The following is a 25,921-nucleotide window of genomic DNA, read 5'->3' on the forward strand; positions in this document are numbered from 1 at the left end:
GAGTTCTAGTTGCGATCTGGGATGCTCTGTGCCTTTTCCCTGTTTTTTGGAGCCCTGGGACCCAGCATTGTGCAATCCCCCATGTGCAGCTGCAGCTCTGCCAGTTGTAGTGGAAAAGTTTGAGCAAGAAAAAAAGTTCCTTGGCCAGACACCAAACACACTCTCCAAAATTACTGTCAGGGTTTAGCTAAGGCTCAGCACTCATGGCTAGCAAGAGCTGATGTGGCCTAGATTTGCAGCAGGCTTCTGACACCTTCACCCATCCTTCTGGGGCTCTCCCCAGGGCTTGCTTTGCAGGGGAACCCTGTGTTCGCCTCTGTTCCCAGCAGACTGTGAGAGAAGTCTGGGCTGGGTTGGGTTTGAGCATTTCTCTCCTCTGGCAGCTGATTTGTAGCTTGCAGCCTGCTGCTATCCCAGCAATGGGGTTATGCTCCCTCTGCCATCATCTCCCGAGCGAACAGAAACCTCTTCTGTCACCTCATCATCATTGCCAAAGCCAGGCTTACAGGCCAGAGGGCAGTACAGAGGCCTTCACCAGGCAACAAAAAATCTGGGAGTAAACTCATCCTGGGGCCAAAAATAAACACCCATGTTTGTGTTTATGCAACCCAAAAGCTGCTAAAGCCTGGCCTCTTATGCACATGTGACACATGAAATAAATTTTGCTGAGTATCTCCAGATTAAGGTGGACACTGCTGCCACTGGGCAGCCCAGGTGACATTTAGTGTTAATGGGAGGTACAATAAGTAGAGCAGAAATTTGGATTTTGTAGGTGGGCAGTAAGTCCTCTGCAACCCCTGAGTAAGCAGGGATAGTTGTGTGACCCTAAAAGTCACATGCTGGTGCCTGAGGTCTCTCCTGGGCAAGGGGAAGAGGACCAGATGTTACCTGCACCCCCTGCTCAGCTGCACTGATGGACTTCTCAGTGTGGAATTGGAGACAAAGGCTTGCCAGGCTTCATCCACCTCTGGCCACACATGGGAGAAAAGCAAAGGAGTTTCCCAGTGACTGCTTCCCACAATGCTGAAAAAACCTGGGTAGAGAAGAGACAAGTGGATCCATAATCCCTTGCTTGGTACAAGAGGTGACTCTCAGCAGGCCCTAGAAAGAGGCTGGTAGGACCACCCAGAGTGCCAATTCTGCTTGCAAGGCCCAGGAAACCCTAGGATAAAGTGAGGGTGAAACATGGAAGACAAAGACAGGAACACAAATGGAAGGCAGAGCCAAAGGCAAAACCAAAAGGCACCAAATATCCAAGTGAAGGTCTATGGATCTCCTTTTCCAGGCTCCTTGCACTGTCCCCTGCTGCCTGCACGTCCCACCCCAGCACTCGCTCCCCAGGATGGATTTCTGCCCCTTGGTGACACAGTGCTTTGACATTTGGGCCATAAGGGCAACAAATATTGATCTGTGTGGAGCAACTCCTGATTCCAGCACACCATGTCCTGCGCCGCAGTCCAAGCCTCATCTGCTCCATTTTATCACTGAAGTCTTGGCTGCATCTTCTGCTTTTTTCCTTTTTTTTTCTTTTTGTACTTTTGCCTATTTCTTTTGGGTTTGTTTTTTTTTTCAACAAGCTCTTCTCTAGCAATCTGCTGGAATGAACAACCAGCCTGCGCCAGCTGGGATGGGGCTGAACATGGAGCTGAGATTTATGGGAGCTGAATGCTCAGACAGTTGTTCAGGGTGGAAACTCTTACCCAGCAGAGCCTGCTGGGTGATTTTAATCAAGGCTCTCTATCTCATTTCTAGGAACCTTTGCATGCAAACCTTGTAGCTGTGCTCACCAACAGATGCAGCAGCTAGAGAAGAGTTTGGGCTCTAGCCCTTTGCCACCACTGGCCAAACCCAGTGCCTCAGTTTCCCTACAAGGTCCCTGAATACTCTCAAGGCTGGATTTTGCTGGGTTCAGGACTGCCCACCACTTCTGTAAGTGTTTGACCTGCTCTGGAGGAGGCCTAGCTAAGAGGTGGGAGGTATCTCAGCACTTTACACCCAGATTTTGAAAAGGTTGAGATCCAAAATAATTTTCAGGTGCCCCCATGAGAGCAAAATCTTTTCAGTCCAGCCCCTCCTCACCCTTAACAGCGCTATAAATTCAGTGGCTGTGGCACAGGGAACATCCCAGAGCCCTTCATCTGCAACAGGGAAGAAAATCCACTGGAGAAAAAGAGGAGCAAGAAGCTCCCCTGGCACCACTTCTCCTGAGCTTTCCAGGTACTTTGGGACCTCTCCTACGTGGGTGTAGCCCCACGTTCTGGGAACAAATCAGTTGTCATTTGCTGTTTTGATTTTGGGGCTTTATTCCTTTGCAAAGGTTCTTTCTTGACTTTAAAACAAAAGCATGAAAGGAGGGGAAAGAATAGATCCCCAGGGAGAAAACATCCAGCTAGAACATAGAAGTTGTTAGATTTTAAAAATGCATTACTTTTTAAACTGTTCATTTGGGGGCTGGTGATGCTCTTGTTACCCTTAAAGGTGGAAACTGAGGCTCAGAAAATTCACAGTAGAGGATAAATGACTTCAGCTCCCTTCTTCCAAAGGGGCATTGCAGTGCTTGGTCACCTTTTTTGTCCTTCTTTCTCAACCCAAAGCTCCTGAGGTCTCTTCAGCAGGTCTGAATCAGGTTGGATAGCAGGGCATTTGCACGGGAACAGCCCTCCCTGCACAGGTAACAGAAGAGAAAAATTTAAGTAAATGTTTTAAGTAAGAAATATTTAAGTAAACTTTTAAGTAGGCTTTGCTGGATATGAACCAGGTTACAAAGACGTGTCCCAAGGACTGGGTGGGCTGTCACTTGTCTGCCTCACTCTGCCCCACCACATGTGGATCCTCCTGAATGCTCCAGAGCTGGAGGCATCCCAGTTCTGGGTCAGGAATTCCTTGGGAGAGCTCTTTGCAGGGCTTTGAGGGAAAGCCCCAGGTTTGTGATTCCTTTTGCATGAAATAAAAGACATCAAGACTGACTCTGGCCCGAGCTTGGCTGTTTGCCTGTGGAAAACATAACAGTATGCAATGTTCCTCATGCCAGTGGAGAGCCCAAGAAATGTTTTAATTGCTGTTTATGGTAACTGAATCGCAATAGAGAATTCAGTAGGACATTTTTGGGTTCTTAACTCACAGTCGATACATTCCTCCTCCGTATCCTGGGGAGGTGCTGCAGCCAGGATTATTCTGGTTTGGAGACACTTAAACCAGTTATGTTTAAGGGTAGTCATGGCACACTTATCCAGACCTAAGGAAATTCTACCCAAGATTCTCCCAAACATTTTTGGTTGGTTTGAATGACTGATGGGACCAGAAGCACCTTGCAAATCTGAGCCCACAAAAAGCCACCACAAAGTTCTAATCACCAGGTGAAGATCAGCAGAAAAATTATTTTGGAAGGATCACGGAAAGCAAGACAGCTTTAGAAAAATAAGGCATTTACCTGAAACTGTGGTGGTGCTGGTGAAAAGGAGCTGTGAGGGAGAACTGCTGCAGTGTCCCCTGCAATCACTGCCAAAGCCTGCACAGACACAGCTGTGATTGACAGGTCAGCGATTGACAGGCAGAAAACAGAGGACTCAGCATTACCACCCCTCTTTTCCTTCCCCTGCACACACACTTTTTGGTTTTAATGTTGACATCCCCTTCATTTTAATTAATCAGAGCCAGCCAGGTGTCCACCTGTTTCCCTCGGAATGAAGTGAAAATCCATTCAAAACCAACACACAGGACCCACTCAAGCTTTCCAGAAATGAAACTGAACCCTAGGAAATACCTCGATACCGTTGTCCCAGGGAATGCTGCCTCTCATTCCTGATCATTTCTCCAGCAGCTGGTCCGAGCTGCTGGGGAATGATGCTCCGTTCAGCCCTGGACTCCTTCCACCCTGTGGATTGAGGAACAGAGTCAGGACACCTGTACCTAAAAGCAAAGCCATCCAAGTCTGGTTGGATATGCTGCCTGAGAGATATTATTCTTTTCAGATGAGAAGGAGCTATTCAGCCCTGGCTATACTGGAAAGGCAATACTGTATTTCTTACAAGAACTGGGATATTAATTTCTGGCACAACTCGGAGTCAGGACATTTTTTTTGCTCTCCTGAAATTGCCCCACCCTGAGTTTAGAGTCAGTGCATTAATCTTTTTCCCCCCACCAAAAAACATAAACTCAACTCCTGCTGCCTTGCCAGTGTCGTCTGTCTGTGCAGCCCCAGCCTGCAGTTACACTGCTGAAGGAATGTGCTGCAATGCTGTGCCTTGCCAAGCCTGAGGTTGGATTATTCTTACCTCTCCAGGCCTTTAAAAATGGGTGTACTTTGCTACCCACGCCACTTTCCTGACAGAGACAGCTCTGCAGCAGGCAGGAGGCCACCAGCCCCCTCAGATGTGCTGTAGGAAGAGGGTGGGTGCTGTCCCTCAGCTGTTGGGGTGGTCTCACTGCTCTCTGGGGGATGATGGATCAGTCTGGGATTTGGCACGGATAAAATAATCTGAGTATTTTTGGCATCACCGTTCTGGGAGTCACCCTGGGCTGTCTGGTCACTGCAATCCTGATGGTGGCTCTTGCTGTGGTGTAAAGATTAAAGAAGGGACACTGCAGTGACAGCTCTGGGCACAGAGCATCTGTGATGGAGGAGCTTTGGCCACGGCCCTCCAGCAGTGGGATCAGGGGCTGATCCTGCCAGAGCAGTGGATTTTACAGCTGCAATATTATCGCAGCATAAACAATCGGGCAAATAGGAAACAGCTCAATTTATAACAATCCAAAGTGACACTCTAAATCTCAACCTGTCTCCAAATAAATCCCCTTGATACCATTACTAAGATACACCGTCTGCACCTCAGGCTTTTTCTAATGAGTGGGAGAGAAGACTCCAATAAATCTGGCTCATGCCAAGCTCACAGAGCACAGCTTTCCAGCCCGGGGGCTGAACCACCTCGGCCAAAAGGCAAAAATCATCTCAGGTAGATCTTAATGCCTACAGGCACCAAGCAAACAGCTCTGCAAGCACAGGAGATGGAGCTATTTATCATCAGCAGGGGTCAGGAAGAAGTGAAGTGACCTGTGAAGCCAAACACTTCTGCGGCTCCGATAGAAATCTCAGGATATTCCCGTTCCAGGATCCGACACAATGGCTGTGTCTGGCCGGACGTGCCTTCAAGTGATTGAACTCCAGCTCTGTCTGGGCAAGGCATCAAACTCCACAAATCTCCATCCAAGCCTCACACCTGATGGCACTTTGAGCCAGTCCAGACAATCATCTGGAGTTTATGCTGCACTCCTTCAGCCACCTGCGTCTGCCAGCCCGCCTGCCTTCGCTCAGAGAGAGCTGGGGAGATAAATGCCAGCAGATCCTTTCAAAAAGCAAAGGAATCCTGGGAAAAAAATCAGGTTTTAGGCAATCTTAGACTGATGAGGGAGTGTGAGACCATGAGGGTGATAAGACCCTCCAAGCCCTGGTTGCAAAAGTCAGGAGTCACTGTGGGCTCCAGGGGGGCTCTGGTGGGACCAACTGAAACAGGGCTAACTTCTAAATTCATGGACTCACAGAATGGTTTGGGTTGGAAGGAGATCATCTAGATCCAACCCCCTTCCATGGGCAGGGACACCTTCTGTGAGAAGGAATTACATCAGGTTACTCACGACCTCATCCAGCCAAGCTTTGAAAATCTCCAAAAAAGGGGATTTCACAGAGTCTCCAAGGCTTTGGTCCAGCATTTGAGCAGTTTTTGAGCGGCTCCTCTCAGTGCTGACTCCTTCATGGGCCCAGCAACATCAGCTCCTGCAGATTCTTACTCCCACTAGACAGTTACATTACATGGAACATCAGCACTGGGCACTATTCTTAGGGGGACAGAATTAACTGAAATTTGAAATGAAGCCTTTATTGATGGATTCAAAGTATTCAGAAGTCAGGAATATGCTGGTTTTTCTCATGGTGACTCACTGTCCAATATTGCTGCAGTGTCAGGGCTGCTGTCATCTCAAAAAAAAGCAGAAAGCCTGAAAATCATCTGAACTGCAACTGCATTAGACACAGACCTGGCAACTCAAAAACACAAAACACAATTTCCCTGGTGTCCCACTGACCTGAGAAATACAATAGAAAAACTGAAGTCATCATTCAGGAAAAAAATTATTAAATAAAATCAGCACCTAAATTGCTCCTGAGGAACCTGCTCTTGTAGACCCTGATTTAAGCAGAGATTCCACCCAACCTCAAATATCCTGTGTGATTTTGGTGGGACTTTAAATAATTTTTCACATTGTTTTGAAGTTAACTGTAGTGAAACTTGCATTTATGTGCATTCTTGAAATGTAGCATTAGTGGGGAACTTGTTGAGAAAGCCATGGAGTAAAACCAAGAAATTTTTCAATTATATTTGATGCAACTCCAAGCCTGGTCTGGAAATTAATTTGTTTTTTTTTTTACAGATTTCTCTGCATGAGCTCCTTAAGTCCTCTATTTACCAGTGAGGCTGTTATGCTCATACTTGTTTTCTCCCTATCAAAACCACACACCTTCTTTATTTAATTTATTGCACCAATTGCTGAAATTGTGCAACTCCTGTGGATTCTTTCTAAAGCCTTCAGACAGATGACATCCAACAGGGAAAAAAAAAAAAAGCCAAAGAAAAAACACCCTTCTCACAGAGGAAGAACCTGAAGTCTTATACACCTGGCTTCCAATTTTTGGCAACAGCAAACCCCGCATTTGCTTATTCTAATATGCATCATTTTGATAGAAATTTGGAATGAGCCTCCTTGGTGTCCCAACACTGAGTTTCCAGAGGGAAATATTACCTGTAGTATCTTTAGCAAAAGAAGGCCTTTAAGAGGGATGAAATCTTAAGACATTGAGTGCTGGGGAGGGATGGAGGCTGAGGGAAAGGGAGCAGGGACATGGAGAAGGATTTAAAAAGGGAGAGGGAACCAGAGGGTGGTGGTTGGGTGGCCTGGGCATCAATGCACACGCAGCACTGGTGGTGTTTCTGCACCAAAGGACATCACCTGCCCCATCTTCTGCTCCACGTGTCCCATCCATCCCACATTTCAGTAAATTTGGGCAAAAAATGCCAAATGTCCAGAACACAAACCCTTCTGCAGCTCAGCTGGTGTTGAGGACAGTTTGGTTAGAGAAGAGACAAGAAGGAGATGACTCACAAAGATCTCCCCACTCCTCTGAAAGCTGTTAGAGTGACCATGAGGCAACAGCCTGTCCCTGAAGATAATCCAGTCCTAGAACTGGGACAAAGAACTGGGAATAACACTGGCAAGAGAACAGACAGGCTCTTCCTGGGGACAAAAGCCAGAACATGCTGATGCATGGCAAGAGGAAGAGGGATTTATTTTTATTATCCAAGCCAATCTGAATCACTGTAGAGGCAAGAGCTCAAAAATAAAGACCAGGCCCATGTCCTTTCTCGGTTTAATTGCAGTCACTCCAAGAGGATTTTGTTTGAACAAGGATGCCTGATGTTATGTCTACATTGAAAAGAAAAAAAAAGTTTCCATTTCAGTTTGGCCAAGGCCCATGAGCTAACCTGGGCTAAAATAGAGGTGAAAAGACTACGGGAACAGGACAGGGGTGGACTGGGTCACATCAAAGGTCCCCATGTGCTCAGGGAGGAACACCCAAGCATAGGAAGCTGTGACTAATTCCCACACCATATGCAGCCCTCAGAAACCCCCAGCTTTAGGAAGGTTTGAAGTCACAGGTCCCAACATGGACATATTTATGAGCCTCTCGTGGGCCAACCCTTCATGCAACAGCTGAGCCTCCACAAAATCCCACAAAAGTGAGCTCCTGGGTTGGTGGATGGACTGTGGGACAAATTACTGCTCCTCAGCTGATTTAAACCTGCTGTGTGGGCACCCCAGCTCCTTCAGGTCAAAGTAAGAGCCCAGAGGTGATTTGGGTTTAGGTTGGGGCTGAATTAAAATTGCTGAATTTATTAAGAACCTATGTTGGTTTTCCTTCTTTCTCTTTATCCTTATTTTCATTAGAGTTAATTAATATGAATTGGTTAACTGGCACTAAAAACATATCTTTCTCTTGCTGCCTTAAATTAAAACAGAATCGGGATGTAGGCATGAACCAAGCCAAGGATCCAAACACACTCCAGGCTTAAGGAAAGCCCATGCTCCAATCTAAATTTTGTGCTTGAAATCAAGGAAAAAAATATTTCAGTTTGGTGAGAAGAGTTTCTTAGTCTACGGAATATTATTCTACCTCATTTTTATTTTATCTGAGCCTACCTGATTGCCATAAGGATGAATGATTGTTTTTCCCAAGGCTCCAATCCCAGTAGTATACAACCCTTCATTTTTCTTTCTTTTTCCTAAAGATTTTTGGCAAATAATTTCCATCTCTGGCTTCTCACACCCTATTTTGTATAGGAAGGCTCAGGACATGCCTGGCTGTACAAAGGGGTCACCCTCCAGGTTACTGATTAGGAAATAGTAGGGTTTGTCAACATCTGGCCCTGACAAACTTTTAAAATATAAATACAGATGGTTTTATTTAAAAGGCAAAGGGTCCAAATTCAGCTCAAGGATGAAGCTTGTTTTCTTTCCAATCTCTTTTTTTTCCCTGGATGTTTGGTACGTTGTGTTCCATCGCTATGAAGTGTAATCACATTTATATAATAAAACGTAATTAAGAAATGGAAGTATAAACTGGGAGTTCTTTCATTTTGCGACTTAATCGAGACATTTCTAGCCCAAATTGAGCAGAATTCGAATATGTCAGGTATTTCTGAGAGTAGATTCCTGCGATAAGAGGGAATACAAGGCCCAGTGAAGCAGAATAAAGAGAATAACCTCTCTAACTGCTACATCTGTGGACCAGAAAATTAATTCCCTTCATCCAGAGTTTGACTCTGCAGTGCTGCAGCTGAACCTCTCTTTGCATGAGCTCTGATCCTGTTTAATTGTACAGCACCTCAAGTGCAGATCCCATTTTAGCAGCTCTTGCCCAGGTAGAGATTTCTACCCCAGAAAATATAAATCCAAGCCTTTACAGTCCGTCTCCATAGCTTTCCTCCACATAAAAGTTCACAGACTGGCAACAAGGTGCTGAATTACCAAAGAAAACTGCACAGTAAATTCTGCTTAACAAGAACAAACTCCCAACCAAATCCTGCAATTCAGGCCAACATAATCCATGTGGATAACCCAACATATGGCTCCCAACAAACCCTGTGATCAGGCACCTGGACTTCAAGAAATCACCATCCTGTATCTCAGGCCTGACACTTTCAGTGACCTTTGGATGCTGCTGCTTTAAAAATACCATCTCATGCAGTCTTTGTGCCCCAGGGCTAATAACCCAATAAACCCACATCTTGTCATTGCTTCCTGTTTTGCTGAGGCTTCTCATCTCTCTCTCCTTGACAAAAGCAAAGGGATTCACTCTCTCTGTGGAGCCCTGTGTTAAGTAGAGCAAAACCAGGGGTTTGTTGGGAAGAGGAATGTAGGGGGAAGCACAGAACCAGCATTGTGAAGGCAAAAGGGCTGGGCTGAGAGCATCGTTTTTATCAAGAGAGATGAAAAAATGTGGCATTCCTTAGCTAAGAGCTAGATAGTGCTCCTAGCAGGGCACCAGTGAGCCTGGAGCAGAGACAAAGTTTTGGAGATTTATATCCTAGGAATCTGGCTGTGACTCTGCGTGGTGTTCAGATCAGTAACAGGGGGAGTGTGGTGGAGACAAAACCCCTTTAAAATGAATCTGGAGCTAATTAAAACACTCTGCTCTGCTTTATCAGTTCAGAGCCAGGTCTTTGGGTAGACCCGTAAGTCTGCTCTGGGTGGTGTTTGTGCTCAGGACTTAGACAAAGGAACAAGGAGAGAACTTTCAAAAGGCTGAGCTTGTGTTGCAGTAGGAAGGGTTTACAGGCCAAGATTAAATTCCAAATATTCTTGGAAAACTGCTGAAATGAAAATCATCAAATTGCACAAAGAAGAGCAAAGAAAGAAAGGGAAAACCAGGTGTGAGTGGGGGGGCTGGGAACAGGGGCTGGAGGGGATGTGAAGATTGGAAAGGTGATGGCAATAAACTCAAAGGGAGGCAGAAGAGAACAGCTGGGGAAAAAAATCCAAACCAATTTTGGAGAACACCATGCATGAACAAGAATTTTTTGTCTAACCTAGAAAAGCAGCAACAGGAGATGGGAAATGTGTGTTCACAGCTAAACACATAAAGATCATTATCTAGGAAAAGGCAGCCAGCAGCTCTCCAGGAATGCTCCAAGGAGTACATGAGACCTTTGGCATTATTTGCAACAAATACCTTGAACATGTCTTCAGATTTAAGGACTCTATGAACTCGCTGTTTGTTGGGATTTCTTTTTCCCTTCTTGGCGTGAAACAACCTGAAGGCAGCACTAAATATATATATATATATATATAAAACAAATAAATATACAAATATATATGAACAACACGTCTTAGTCGTAGAAACCCTGGGAAAACTTCAATTTGGCACACAAACATGGTTGATTTTGCCACAAGGACTCTGTTTTCACCGCAATTTTTGCACTAAGCCCATAAAAATGATGACACCTGAACCCCTGGGACCAGCAGGAGCAGTGAGTCACACGCTGAGCTTTCTGCCATCGACATGCAAGGCTGCTGTTATTGCAGAACATGAGGTCCAAATGCACCAAGCAGCACTAAACTACGCTTCACAATCAGACTTCTTTTAAAATATGGGTTTAATTTGCCTCAGGATTTTAAGACAATTAAAAGAAAAGGGGGAGGATCCAGCACCATTTACATCAACAGATGCCCACTGTCTTTTCCTTCACCTGCTGTCCTGTAGCACATCCTGCTACTGCCCTTGAGGAACACAGTGGCATTAGGGTGACCTTTGCACCCTCAGTAACTGAATGGCAGAAAATTAAATCACTGAGGCACAAGCTGAAATTCCCCCAAAGCCCCACCAGCGCCCTCAACAGCCTCCAGTGCATCCTTTGTGCAAGGCACAAATCTCACCCAAAACCACTCATTTTTGTCTCCTGCTCTGTTTGAGCTTTGTGGGAGCAAAATTCCTGGAGCACCTGCACTCCTGCAGTGCCAGGCAAACCCCGGGGGACATTCCAAGCTCTGCTGTCCTAAATAGGATGCAAATAATCAAGGTTTTACTCTGTGACGTATAACCACGCTGGGCAATGTTTCCTGGAGCAATCCATCCCATGATCCAGATGGGAGGGGCTGTAAGAGCTGACAGGGGCTGCAGCTAGAACATTACACTGGAGATTTAGGAAATATTCCTGAAGCTTTTATACTCCATGCGCAGCTGCAGCACGGAAGGCAAAACAGGATGTCGGCTGCACCGGTAGGAGAATGTCCTCTAATTGAAAAGATTTGGTTATTATTGTATGAGGAAATGATAAAATCTAGTGCAGAGCAGCGTTTGGTCAAGAAATGATATTGGGAAATAAATTCTACCAGGCTTAAGACAAAGAAACATTCAGGACAATGGGCTTATTCTCATTTCTCACAGCCTGTGGTGGATGGATCAGCTCTAACCTTCACGAGAATGATGTTTTGTGTGTGTTTGCTCTGTTCAGCTGCCAAGTGGGAAAAATACTTTCAAGCAAGATTTTCAAAGTTCCTCTGTCAGCACAGCTCTGCAGCCACACACTGAGCCCCAGCAGTGCCACCAGAGGCAGCTTTTCATCCAGCACCTCTGCTCTGAGGAGACGCCAGTGCAACACCACCAGAAATAGTCCCAGAGACACCCAAAAAAACCCCAAAATAAAAGCAAGAAGCTGCCTCAACATAAGACAACTCTCAGGGTCACCTCTGGTGATGTAACCTCAGAGAACTCTGGTTTTTATAGGAGGGACTGCATTCCAAAGACCTCTGAAGCAGCAGAGCATTGCCGGCTTGGGCTCCATCCCGAGTGACATTTCATGCTTTGCCACAGGTAACCCAAATATTTTGCAGACATTTCTCCACCAGTGAAAGAGAGAAAAAGGATAAAACTGCCACTAAATTGAGCTAATGATGTAAGGCTGATTAATGAGAGAGGTGAGGGTTGGACTGTTGGCCTGCTGGGAGGTCAGAGCCAGAGGGAGTTTGTTGATATACCTTCAAAAATAGGTGGAGCAGCCAGAACAGATGTGCTCCCATGGAAAACACAGTTATGGAGAGAGGTGGAGCTTTGCTGGGTCAGCCACACACGATGATTTGTCAACCACGGCCTGAAAAATGGCCATAGAGACACGTAATTAAACCCACACTTCTCTAATAAAGGCAGGACAGCTATAGGGTTTGGAGGGTGAGAAAGAGCAGCAATGTTGACACCTGGAGATATCAAATCCCACTTTTCAGAGGGGATGACAGGACCTGGAGGGATCTGTGGGATCCCTCCAAACCCTCTCTCTGACCCTTGGTGCTTCTCACACAGCCAAGCCCAACACCATAACCTCAGGGGTAGCTGCCCTCAGCACCAGTTTAGACTGGGTTAACCTCCTTGTTCCTCCCATAACACAGAACTTCCTTACCTCAATTAAGAGCTGACCTCCTTCTCCGGTCTTTCAGCCATCAATAGAAGATTTGTGGGGTCCCCAGGGATGTTTGTTGTTCTCCAGGGACGCAGAGGCAACCCAGATGATCAGCAAGATTCTCTTGCTTCTCATTAGGTGCTTTAAGGTACCTATGATCTCATGGATCCCCATGGGAACAGCGAAAACAAACCCCAAACCCCAAATCCAGAGGTTTATGTAGAGACACAGGGTTTTCTCAAAGCATCAGCAGATTATATTTTTTTTTATTTTTACTCATTCTGAATTGTATATGTCATCTCCTGGATGTTTCTTCCTACATGGTGACAGCAGCAGAGGTCTCACACAAACAGCTTGTGTTTTCTAACACCATCAAGAGAACTGCAAAGAGAAAATTATCTGTCTGGGATATTTGAAAGCATTCCCTTTGCTCTGGTTTGCAAAAGGCCCGGCCAAATTTCTGCCAGAGAAAAATTCAGCAAATGGGAGGGATTTGAAGGAAACTTGAAACTGGCAGAACAGAGGAGGAAAATAAATTAAGGAGATTTATTTTAGCCTATTATTTCATTTCTTTAGTGTTATATTCGAGCATTATCTGATTATAGACACCGGTCATCTTTGCTAAAGCATTTAGCTGTTTATCTTTTCTGCTCTCCTTGCTGAGGTATTTCTTGCCAGAAAAGGGTTATGTATCAAATTCCCAACTTCCTACTCATTTCTTCATAAAAACCAGCTAATTGCATCACCTCTTCTCCCTGCCAAATGGAGATTGTCATTTTATTTGGCCTATTCCAGCTTGTTTTTTTCTAGAAATAATAATATTTTGGCTGTTTCTTTCTCGTTTGAGAAAGTAAACTTTGCAAAATGGCATCAAACTTCCCCAAACACGAGCTGATTTGGAGCTGAAAAGTGTTGCCTTCAGACCAGGGCATTTCTCCTGAGCCAGTGCAATCTTTACTCAGTGTTTGCCTGTGAAAAAGCACATGTTTAAATTTTGTCTGAGTCTCTTCAACTTGTGTTACCTCCAGTGCAGGGCTTCAATACTCAGATGAAGGGGTTGAGTGAAGTAAATGGAAATATTTGCTGGCTCAGCGGGTCTTACCTTGCAATTCCCATATGAACTGGGACAATCACATTCATCCTGTAGAGCAGGACACCCAAACTTGGTTAAAGGCTACCAGGCATAAATGCTGATTCATCCTCCCTGTGTCCATCCTTTTCTCTCCCAGCCCTCTTGGCTTATGAGCAAACCAGGGGCCATCTGATTCTCACCTCAGCAGCAGCATCCAAGTGTCTGAGCCCTGCTCCCAGGACAGGCTTCCTCCTGCAGAAAGATAAGGAAGAATAAGAGGAATGAAAACCCCACTCAGCATTTCCAGTGATACTGGAAATACCCACTTTCGGGACAAAGCCTTTTCGTTCTAACTCAGACATAGAGATTGAAAATGATCTGCTGCTGGGAGCTCAGCCTGGTTTTCTAAGGAAACAACAAATCAAACACTGCAAAAGCAATGAAGGTTGGCACTGGGGTCGTGTGGGTGTTTGGCTGCTTCTCTGTTATCCCCTCCGCCTCCCTGCTATTCCAACTTGAGCTGACTCCAACAATGTGACCCAGACTATCTGCCCTGGTAGCTCTTCCAAATTACATCCTGCCTGCAGATATCCTTAAATTCAGCTTGTACTGATTGGTGGTGTCCAGAAGCTGATTCTGAGTTGGAGGAGCCCAAGAGCTCTGGATTTCAGTGTGGTCAGTTCAGCTCCAGGGGCACCTCCAGCCTCCCGAGGGTCCCACTCCGGCTCCCACCTTGCAACCTCTTCCTGCTGCATGCTAAGAAGCAGATTTGGCCCAGAATTTTAAAGCAAAGCAAAGCAAAACCCTGTGCAGATGCCCAGAGTCAGGAAAAGCACAGATGGTTTGCCTTGGCCTGCTGAAATGTTGGCCATGTTGTTTAACTGTACCTTTGTACACCAGATTCCAAGAAGGAGAAAAAAAAGCAACTCTGTGCATTTTACTGCTGAGGTCAGGTTCCTGTCTCCCCAGTCCTGTTTCTCATTCTCTAATCAAACCATTCCTCTTAATACAACCAGTTCCCAAAAGTCTGCTTGCCATAAAGTGCTTTAACCTTAGAATCTTATTTACTATGACCTTAATTGAAGGGTTCATTCAAACTTAATCTATAAAATGTTTTGTGTAATCAGTCAAAAGCTCGACATCAACAGCAAGGCCTGGGCCCAGAAGTCAGCTCTGCCAAGCCCAGCCACTCTCAAGGTGACCTCAAACTGGGTTGCACAAACACTCTCTGGAAGTCCAGAACGATACAGCACATTCAGAGAAAACCATCCCAGCCAGAGCAAGACCAAAAGCCTTTAGGGAGGATGTAAGGCCAACCTAGAATGAGATGGGTCTAGGCCATCTCACTTTTGGACCTAATTGTTCAAGCTCTCTCATGGTGAAGTCAAGGAGGATCCCATGCCTGTGCCCAGCTTGGGAATTGGGACCAAGTACCTGGCATGCCCTCAGGAATCCTTCAGGGAAAAAGCACGGCCTGGGAAAAAAAGAGATTTTTGAGGTCATTCCATACTGTTGGGAGCAACAAAGCAGGAGAACAGAAACACCACGGCCTGGCCATTTGTTTCCAAGGAATGATCTTAATCCAGGCCACTGACTTGTGTCTGAAGGTGCAACTCTTCCCTACACAGCTCAAGTTATTGGTTAGTTATACAAGAGGCTTTTTGCTGAAATTAATAAGAAATAAATCGAGTGAAGTCTCTCCTGCAAGTGACTTTATGGGATTGCTATGGTTTTTTACAGATCCCTTGCAGGTTCTCATACTGAAAGATATTCTACTCAGCACAAAGCCCTCAGCATCATGAACAGCCATGTCTTTATAGCCACAGCTTGGATTTCACATAGCTCTAAAAAACCAAAAGTAAAACCAACAACAAAACATAAAAAACCCCACATGCCCCAAACATGTTTTCTGGAAACATTTTGATTTGCAAATTATGTATGTACCCTAAAATGAGAAAAAGAGAAAAACCCTTGACCAAGAAGAGCTGCTTGCTGAAAGCATTACTTGTTTCTTATTTCAAAGGGAAAATTGAAAACATTTATGAAGGGTGTAGCTATTTACCAGTCCAGAGTGTTCTTACAAACAAAATAATAAAAAACATATCCTCTTTGCTGTTTTGTTGTTTAATATCTTCCAGCGTATCACAACATGGAGAGCAGAACAGAGGAGAAAATAGAGTGTATTTCCATAAAACCTTGCAACAGGAAAAAAGGATAAATGACAATTTTGTTTCAGCTTTAAATGCACTGAAAAAATGAGACAGGTGCAATTTTTCCATCAGAACACCTGAAGAAAGTCTCTCATGCAATTTACCTGCAATTCCAGTTGGGCACATCAGGAAAAGTGAAGAAATCTGAAGGCCAAGAGAAGAGCTGAGTTCATCCGATGGACAAAGGCACGTAGGAAATCCTTGAACTTCTTTGGCAACCTCTCCACAGAAATTCAGCTTGAGAAAACAGATTAACAGCAACAAAGTCAAGTTCACCGTTAAGTTGTTCTTATTAAACATTGTTCCTCGTTTTATTGACAACTGTGATGTTCGTCAAAATTGCTTTACTCACATTATTTTACCCACAGAGAGCCCTGAGACTATGAAAAATAATTCGAACAATATGAAAAATAACTCGAACACATCTCTGGCAGATGGGTTTCCAGCCGGGAAAGATGGGGAGGGTATTTGTTCTTATCCCTGGGGGGGACAGGCTGTGACAGTGCTTAAGAGGCTGAAGAAGTGGAGGAGCTGGTTTGTTTTAAAAAGGGACAGAACCAAAAGGCTCTCTATCCTTTCACATCTGTAGAACAGCTGAATTTGTCCTGTGCTTCATCCAGGCATTTGATCAGATTTTTGTCCATTGTAAACCAAGCAAGGGTCTAGAAATAACACTGCAGTAAGGGAGGAGTGATGCATTTGCTGACGCTGGCCTCTGGATACACCCTATACCTCAGAGGAGCAAGCAGGCACATCAAAGAAATGCCATGGGAAGTTTATTTCTGTTTCTAGGCCCATGTGATTCCCTGGGAGAAGGCAGCTCTGCCCGAATCCATGCAGTATTTCCAACTGGAACAGGAAACCACCCTCAGCAATGTCATAATTCACAGCTGAGACCTGCAAGCCCCTCCAAGAATTGTTCCGAAGCTTGGTCAGTGGTGGGCTTGTCCCCAGTCCAACTGCCCCTGAATTTGGGAATAGCTTGAGCATGTTTGACTTGCCCCATATCACTCTGTTGGTATCACCAGTGTGGGGCTTTGGAGGGCTGCAGCCAAGGTGTGAAGTAGGTCCAGCAGCAGCAGTGAGGTTGTGCCAATTTACACCCCCTCGGGTATTTCTGATGAGGGTTTACTGTGCCTGAAGAACTGAGTGTCCCATTCACACCCTGGGAAAGCCGTTTACAGTTTCAGCCTCCCAGACAACCCAGCCTGAGCCACATGCTCCCAGGTTACAAACCCAGCACAGAATATCAGTTTGCTTTCATTAGGGAAAAAGAAATTTCTGGGATGAAACTTTCCTCAAGATTCTCATTCATTTGGCCGAGAAGTTGGGTTACAAATTGTATTTCCCAGATACCCGGGACAAGATTCTCTGAGACATCAAAAGAGATTAAAAGATTTACCACAAGGCAGAGAAATTGTGTGTGTAAGGACATTCTTCTAAAATCAGGAGTACCCCAATATTCAGAGCACAATGCAAGGCCTGTCTCTTCTGCTGCTCAAATCCAGACCACGTAACATCAAAACTCAGGATGACACATCTACAGGGCAGGGTGGAGGGATTTTCTGTAAAGCAACAGAGCAACACAGAGTAACTGACCACTTCCCTGAGCACAGAAAAAGTGTTTCAAGTAATATGTGACTTTATTTTGTATTTAGATTGGCCATGCTCTCATTTTCCCACGAGAGAACTAAAACTTTCCAGAGGAAAAGTCAACTCCCAGCTTGAAATGCCACAAAATTCAGATGTCAGAAGTTCAACTTTCCCACCAAAAAAAGGTTTGATCAGAAAACGACCACACCTCAGACCAATATTGCTAAAGCAGGCACCAAAACCCGTCAAATGTCCTGGGCATCCCTGTTCCTGGCTACCCAAAGAAATACTGCAAGCTCTACTGTCCATGGACAAAAACCCAGTTACTTTCTCGGGGAGAATAAAGGCGAGAACAGAATTATGTTTATCTGCTCCATGATCAAAAGAGTGACCTGAGTTAATGAGCTTTTTGGAGAGGTGCCAGGCAAACTCATGTTCATTCCAAAAATAAACCTCAGATTGATGCAAGTGGACATTATGCCAAAGAGGACAAGATAGGGGTAAAGCAGAGTACAAGAGCAGCGAAGTGAAATGTGGAACTGTTTGTTGCTTGCATCCTTTGATGACTACAGATGGGAAATTTTAGTTGGAAATCATCCACACAAGGAACTTCAGCGTCCAGCTGGTGGTTTGGGTGAATTGAAAGCAGTTGGATTTCTGAGTGGGCAACGCTGACTTCTCTCTTTCCCAAAGCCATGAGTCAGGCTGTGCACAGGGATCCAACATGAGCAAAAGCACAATGAAGGAAAATCCAGCAAGCTTCAACACGTGGCTGCCTTTCCTGTGGCTCAGGACGTGGCCACAGTTCCTTACTTTGGCTCCAAAAGCTCCTGGTTAAGGTTGGTTCCTCTGGGTGGACAAGGATGTGAGCAGCTCCTGCTTTTATTTGGATGAGGCACAAGCACTGGAAATCTTGACTCAGCCAAACGGGGCTGCAAACAATGCAATGACATCCCTGATGTTATTGGAAAGATGTTCCACATCTGCCTTCCCTGCTGCTGGAAGGGAACAGTTGGCCTTACTAATAAGGAGACGAGCAAACTTTCTTCTTCCCAGCCCTCCTGTCCAGAATCCATAACTCACTGACCTGGAGCAACACTGTCCTGCTGACAGGCATTTCTTGGTGGCTGATTTCACCTCCTGGCACACCATGAAGACCTTCACATCTGCTCTAGACACAGTCAAGAACTGCAGTAGCTCTGTTTTGTTCCCTTGAGCCTTTCTCGCTTTTCTGATATATATTTTATGAAAATGTGGTCTCTCCTCATGAAAGTTCATTTTATCCCCTCCTGCCTTGTTACCAGATATGCAGTACTGAGGAGTACATGTCCTTAAAGCACTAATTCTAAGCCCTGTCACAATGACAGCTTTGTGCACAACTGTTCCAGCTGGTGTGGGCAGAAGAGTGACTAAAAAGATAAGAGGATGCATCCCATCAGCCCCATCACTGTCATATCCCGTTCCCCAAAGTCAAGACTTACTTGGAAATGTCCTTCTCGCTTCTGCTGTGCATCACAGGCCTCATCTCACGATGCCTTGGTTCTGGATTTGGAATGGGAAACGCCTTTCCTGCCCCGTAAATCCTGCTCCTGCCATAAAACAGGTCCAGACACCAAAAGCTCGTGTTACACCGTGGCATGAGGCTGCAGCAGAAGGTGTGACGCCGTCCATCACCGCCGACTCAGCTGGCACTAATGGGGCTAAATGAGGGTGATTATGTTCGGGAAGAGGTGCTGCCGTGCCTGGAGGGCATCGTCTGTGCCAGACACTTCATTCAATAGTGACACCGCCCAGACATTGCTCCACATTAGCCCACCAACACTCTGCAGCGATTTCAACAATGGGCCTGAAGCAGAGCTCAATAAAATCAGGAAGGAAAAGAGCAGTGGGACACTTTCAGCTCAGTGAGTGGCTGTGACCAAGCGGTGCATCATGATTCGAGTCCACAGCGCAGTTTCCAGAGGAAGAATTACGCAGCTGTGGTTCCAGTCTTTGGGCTTCCTGTGACACATTTGCCTGTTTTTTAATTTCTGTGCAATATCCTTTAACAGATCGTGAGGACCACTCATGACCTTTAATTAGAAAATTGGTGAGCCAGTATTACAACCCGCTTCCCACAGCCCCATGGATTCCCACAGCAGCGTTGCCACACCTTTTTCTTAGTGCCAGAGGGGACAGCACAGCCAGCAGCAACAAGAGGCATGGTCTGATGCCATCTCCTGTCCTCTTCTGCCATGGTGGAAATCACTCATCTGTAAACATATCCTCTCAAAGATGTCACCACTCCAGAAAATCTACATTTCTCTGCATGGCTGGTTTGGAGCCTCTGATTTGTGCAGAACTGAGGTTCGCATGCAAACTATGAGCAGACCTGCAATCACCAGCTCAGGCCCCTGTTAATGGTTCCATAAAGGAGATCCTGAGAGGGCTTTGTGAGCCTTTCTCTTCACAGGGGATCTGTATCCTTGCACCCTTTGCAAAACTCTCTTCCTGTCCAGTCAAAACAGATGTTGAAATCTAGAGTAATTCTCAGTACACTCATTAAAAAACAGTCTGTGGTTCATTTTTGCTTCCTCTTCCAATAATTTTCTTGTCTCCCTCCTCTCCCAGGAAAAACCTTCCCCACCATCAGTGTGAGGGGGTTCCCTGAGCTCAGTCTGTGCCCACAACTGCTGCCACCACTATCCCCTGTGAGCAGCACAGCCCTGCCTGCCCTTCTCTGCCACCAGGGAAGGAAGGGGAAACGAAAAGGGGGGGTGGTGTGCAAGTCCCAGGGGTCTCAGGTCTGCCTTTAATTAAAGATAGAGATCACAGAAGATAATGAGAAGGTACAGGAGAGCTCAGCTTAAAATGTGGCTTTGATGAGAAACTCACATCTGCCAAAATCACCATGCCCAGAGGGCTGGTGGGTCAGAGGTGTTGGTGGGAATAGGATTTCCCTCTGCTTTGCATGCCCCCAGCTCTGGGAATGACTCCTTTACCCATCCACCAAACCAGAGATGCTCCCACAGACAGGATGCAGATTATCCAGACACAAAATCTCACTGCACCCAGCAAGGCACCCCTCAGCACAGGGCTGTTCAAGCTGGCTCTACAAATGGAGCAGCTGCAAGGGACCCTTCTACTCGTCAGTGACCAAGCACAAATCCAATGGTGTCTATCGCTGCCGTAACAACAGGAGTTGGATTTTTATCCAGGCTTGTCATCCTTGGCAGTTTTCCAGGCTGCCTGTGCTGTTTGACCAGCTGAGTGAGCTGTTCCATCAATTTTCCCTGAGGAAAGTCCGCGGGGAAGCCGTTGATATGAAGAGGTAGAAAACAACGGCTGTGTTGTCTGCCCAGCCACCGAGCTGGAAAGGTGCACATAATTTCCAGAAAACCCAAACGTTAGCTCAGGAAAAGCGAGGCTGCTTGTGGCTGTCTTTTCCTAGTGAGAAAATTTCCTTTACATTGCATTGAGCTGGAAGAATGACACCCTCTGGTATCCCACAGGAGATGGCTTTCCTGGAAGAAGGCAGAGCCAATAGTCAAACTCTTTCCAGGTGCTTTCAGGGGAAGGGAAAAATGTGTCCTCAGCATTTCTGGATAATTTCAGCACCACATGAGAATCTGTCTGGAGCAGAGTTGCAGTTCATGGACTTATGTCTGACAACCCTGAGACCCTCGGGCTAAGAGGAAAGGAAAACTGGCTCCATGTGTCCTTGCTGGCATCTCTGTGCCAACACAGCTCAGGAGGGAGCGTTGTCCCTACAACCACAGTGTCCCTTTTCTCTTTCCATTGGATCAACTTCAGGGTTAAAAAGCAAAATGTGAAGAGGAGACTCCATTCCCCGTTCCTGGAAAAGAACCTCCACCTGCACGGCCGTGTGGGACCAAAAAGCTACAACCCTTCGAGCTAATGTGTGTGCTAATTGATGAATCAACTGCTCAGAGCTAAAAGCTCTCACAGAGTCCTTCCAAAGCCGAGGTTTGGCTTAAAGGAGCTGAGGAACTGGAAGCAAGAAGTAATTTGGGACCACCTAAGTGGCAGCAGGCTTGGCAGGATGGGCTGCAGAGCCAGGACAAGGCATCGTGGAGTTACCGGTGATGAAACGGAGCCTTTCATAACTGCCAGAATGAAACACTTTTCTTTTGGGGAAGAAAAGGAAAATTAGTTTGAGGGGCTTCAAAGCACCAGGATCACCTCACACTCTGTCTTCTGCTCACCCCTCTGGATTTTGGGGATTGGCTTTCATTCAAAGTGCACAGCAGAACTCCCCTCAGATTTCACAAAAATAAGGTGTTAGGCTCCAGGCTGAGTCCTTGTCTTGGCTCTTTGCTCTTCACTCCTCCTTTAGCTCCATTCCTCAAGAAAAGCCTTTCTCCTTTGCAGTTCTGCCTGGAACTTCTTAGGTTTTTTCAGCTGACACTCCTTTTCAATTTCAGCAAAAGAGATTGCTCCTCTCTTCACCCAGACAGCATCTCAGTCGCTGCATGAGCCAGCAAATGCCAGTGAAACACCATGGGAAAATTAAAAAAAACCAAGCAAAAAATTAATTTAAATTTTTCATTAATACTTTGCAGTGCCAACAAGCTTTTAAGAAGCCACACTTTCAAACATGAAAAGAAATTACTGAAATAACTGCAATTTCACTTTTTAAAACTCGGCATATTTTCAAATTTTTTTTTTAATATATTTTGACCAAAACCACTTTTCAGTTTAAACTGCCTCACAACAAAAATGAGGATTGGCTTTCACTCCATTTTGATCCTTAATGAAACAAAAGTGCTTTGGGGGTTTGGGTAGTTGCATGAAATTTAAATAATGTGGTTGGTTTGGGGTTGATTTTTTTTTTTCTTTCTAAAGGTCAGTCAATGAAAAAAACCTCAATTTATCTGTAATTTGCAATTACAGGGTCAGACCCTCCAATTCCCCAGGAGTGCCCCACTACTGACCCTCAGATGAGGAGCGCTGCTCAACGCCCTCCCAGCTTGGGTCCCTTCCAGGGAAGTTGCTCCCCTCGTGGGACTGAGACTCCAGCTGGTTTCACTGACCCAAGGCCTCGGAGCAGCTCCAAGCCTGGGTCTCAAATGGGAAAGGTTGGCACACACAAAGAAAAAGAAAAAAACCAGAGGAACACTTACCTAATTCTGTGCTATTGCTCATTAAAAAGGCCTGCCTGACAGGTCCTGCCGATATTTCTGTTCCCAATGTATGAATTATTAGTAATTAGTATCTGTGACTCACTAATATTTACTTTAGGAGGTATTTTTATAAAGTTTGACTGTTTTCTCGAAGTAGGAGCTAACGGAGGCTCCTGTTGTTAACAGCCAGGGAGCCCTCCCTGAACAAACTTTTCTGGTCACTGTTTAAACTGGGCTGCTGGGCTCTTTTGAGGCCCTGACCCTCCAATGCTGAGCACTGAGGCTGGCAGGGATGGCCCTGCTGGGACACAGCTAATTTTAAATCTGGATCTCATGGCAAAGGAAAAACCTCGATTTTACTGGCAAAACTGTCACAGTCGAAAGTTGTGTTCAGATTACGGGAAGAGGCTGCGAGAGAGCACACACACAATCCCTTTTTTGGGTACTTGGCATTAACTTTATCTGAAGTCATGGATTATATAAGAGAAGAGCAGAGACCTCACACAACTTTCTCCTGCGTCAGTGCAGGACACCCGGGGCAGGAGGGACCCTCCACTCCAAGCCCCCCCGTTGTGCCACACCGTGCCCATGGCCAAGGGGACAGGGCTTGACCTCTTTTCCAGTAACTCTCCTTAAAAGTGGATCACAAGCATTTTCTGGAACTGCATCCAGAGCTGTCCACAACATCAACTAGAGTTGGCTCCTAAAGTCCTTTTCTTGGTCTAGACTCGAAACTTTGGAGCTCATGAAAACTTGGGTGTTTTCTTAATTTTATTGCCCTCGTTAAAGTGGTCGGTATCCAAACAAATCCCCATTTAATGCTTTGGATTTGCAGAGATCATTGTTTGCTGATAATGAAGCTGTTCCCAAGGAAAGCATTGTCCAGCACTGGGCTACTCAGATCCCTGCATCTGTTTTGCTGTAAGGGCTTGGGACAGCTTGACTTCCCTCGTGTCTTTGGAAAGGCACACACAGCCTGCTGAGCTGGCCAGCTGCCCTCAGACGCCTGAGATGGTTTCTTGACTCTGCAGATGAGAAAATTTCCATGGTCTCCCTTCTCCCCACCCGAAGCCTGTCCTCAGATGGTGGCTGCACGCCTGGCACTGGGAGGAGAAGCCTTCTCTGTCTGTGCTGCTCTGCAGCAGCCAGCACTCAGTCTGGGTTACTCTGCACAGTGACCTCCAGGGGATGCCCTAAATCACCCCTTGCCAGCATCTCAGAGCAGCATTTTTGGAGGGTTGTCCCCAGTATTTTACCTCAGACATGATGGCCACTGGTCAAACACACCTCAAAAATAATTTCACTGCCAAAAGACCTAAAAAACCCAAAAACCCAACTGAAAAACCTGAGCAACAAAGAATTAAGAGAAAATTGACTATTTTTTATCATCTCAGTCCATGATGCCATGACACTGCACACCTTTACTTAGGCCACTTCCACCAGGTCATCTCTGTCTGTGTCGCCCATGGAAAAATGACAGTCCCTGCTTGTGCACCATCCTGGCCCAACAGTGATGGAATGTTTCCTTCACCCTTGAAAATTATAGCAAAAAACCACCTGGGAAGACCATCAAGACATTTTTTAGTCCATCCTCTACTCAGAGCAGGATCTCATTTTAGGAGCTGCCATCCAGAATATTCTTAAAACCCATATGGCTTGAAAAGACCACACAGATAATCTTCTCCAGTCAGAGTCTTTATCAATGGTCTCAGTGTTTCCTACTACATTTAAGACCATCCCTTCCCAGTGGGGCCCCTTGGGGCATGAAGAACAAATGCCCTCTCTCCCTTTACTGTACCTTTACACACTTCAGGCATCCTCTTCCTCACCTTTTTCATCCTCAAAGATCTCTCCTGCTTTCTCAGGAATTGTTTTAGCTCTCAGGTCTCTCTTTGCTTCCTCCTGGACTTCCCACAGCCAGTTGAGTATTTTCCAGGCAGTAACAGTACAAACCCAGACATTGTCATTTTGCACCAGAGACCTGAACAGACCAAGCAAAGCTGAAAGTTTTCTCACCTGCCTTGCTGATCGTGCCCCTCCTTTCACACTTGATATGACTTTTATCTCCTTGGTAATGTGATGCTTTCGATTCTAATTTATCTTGGTTGGGTTGAGCTATTCCCTACCAGTTGGTCTCCATCTTTTATTATTCCTTGTACTCTTCCAAGTGTCTTATGATTTTTCCAGACTGTTTCTTCCAGCACAGGTACTGATGCAGTTTTGGAGCTCCCTGCATTGATATAAACCATATTTTCATTACAAGCACATCAAATAAGATGGTGTGAATACCCCTCCTACAGTCCATCTGTACTGGATTTTACTCTCTTTTTTCAAACTTACAAAGCCTGCTCAGCCGATGAACAGGGAAATTAGGCTGCTTTTGAGATTTGTTTCTGACAAACTTCTCCTCTGGATTTAGTTCAGAGGTGGTGTTTTCTCAGCTTCCACTTGTGCAAAAGAGAGATGTGCAGAAACAAGCCTCGAGGCAGCTACTGAAATGAAAACTTCAGGATATCAGTCAAGAACTTCTGAGGACAGTTGTATGTGTTGGCAGGTCCCCCCCTGGGGTCATGGTCACCCACATTCCCTAAACCACAGGAGCCCAAACCTGACAGAAGCAGCCCTTGTAAGACATCCCAAAGCTCTGAATTTATTTTGCTCCCTTCTGCTTTCAGCTCTCATGTTCCACCTGAGCCTCCTGACTTTTCCACCGCTATAAATATCCTTGTATTCCTTTCGACACTTAATCTCCCTGCCATGTGCTGGGTTGTGCAGTGGCTGAGGGACAGTGTGGACAGCCCTCCCTGCTGCCGTGGCACAGAGGGTGAGGAGCAGAGGGAGCTGCATAAGGCAGACCTTGTCTGTTGACTTAACTCTGTAACCCAATTTTAACCACTGTCAACAAGATAGAAGGGTGGCTTCTGTTTACACTGAGGCTTCTTTACACTGCTCTCTCCACACCCTAAAGTGGCATAAATGCCTCCTAAGTGCCTTAAAGTAGGTCCTTAGTATAAATGAGAGCCAACCCCATCGTTTGCAAAATGGCTTTGAAAACATCGCCGGGGGCGCATCCTATAAATGACTGTGGGTTTTTGGAAGGACACCCACCCCAAGGTATGCCCGTGCTATACATAGGCTCTGATGAGCTCAGCACGGGCTGAGGAGCAGCCAGCAGAAGGCAAAACAACCAGCAACAAGCTATTTCTCCCTGAGGCGGCAAGCAGGGAGAGCCCGGCTCCTTGTTGATCCCCAAGGGTTCCCAGCAATGCGGGAATTCAGGGCTATCAGATCAGCCACCCTCACTCAGTTCCACTTTCTCTTTCTCTTTGGGTTTCTCTTTCCCTTCCCCTCTACTTTCTTTCAACCTTCCAGTTTTTATGCCTTCTCAGCTAAAGCAGAATCTGAATCCCACCCCATGTGGGA

At 45.8% G+C, this 25,921-nt stretch overlaps 1 long non-coding RNA gene across 1 annotated transcript; it reads right to left on the minus strand.

The window, feature by feature from the left end:
• Positions 1 to 13,623: 13,623 nt before the first annotated feature.
• Positions 13,624 to 18,486, minus strand: LOC109145158. Its single transcript, XR_002046422.3, has 4 exons — positions 17,185 to 18,486; positions 15,887 to 16,019; positions 15,007 to 15,046; positions 13,624 to 13,824 (listed from the first exon to the last, which is right to left on the minus strand). It is a non-coding gene; the product is annotated as an uncharacterized LOC109145158 (long non-coding RNA).
• Between the last annotated feature and the right edge of the window lie 7,435 nt (positions 18,487 to 25,921).

This window comes from Corvus cornix, chromosome 11 (genome assembly GCF_000738735.6).
Source record: "Corvus cornix cornix isolate S_Up_H32 chromosome 11, ASM73873v5, whole genome shotgun sequence".
NCBI lineage: Eukaryota > Metazoa > Chordata > Aves > Passeriformes > Corvidae > Corvus > Corvus cornix.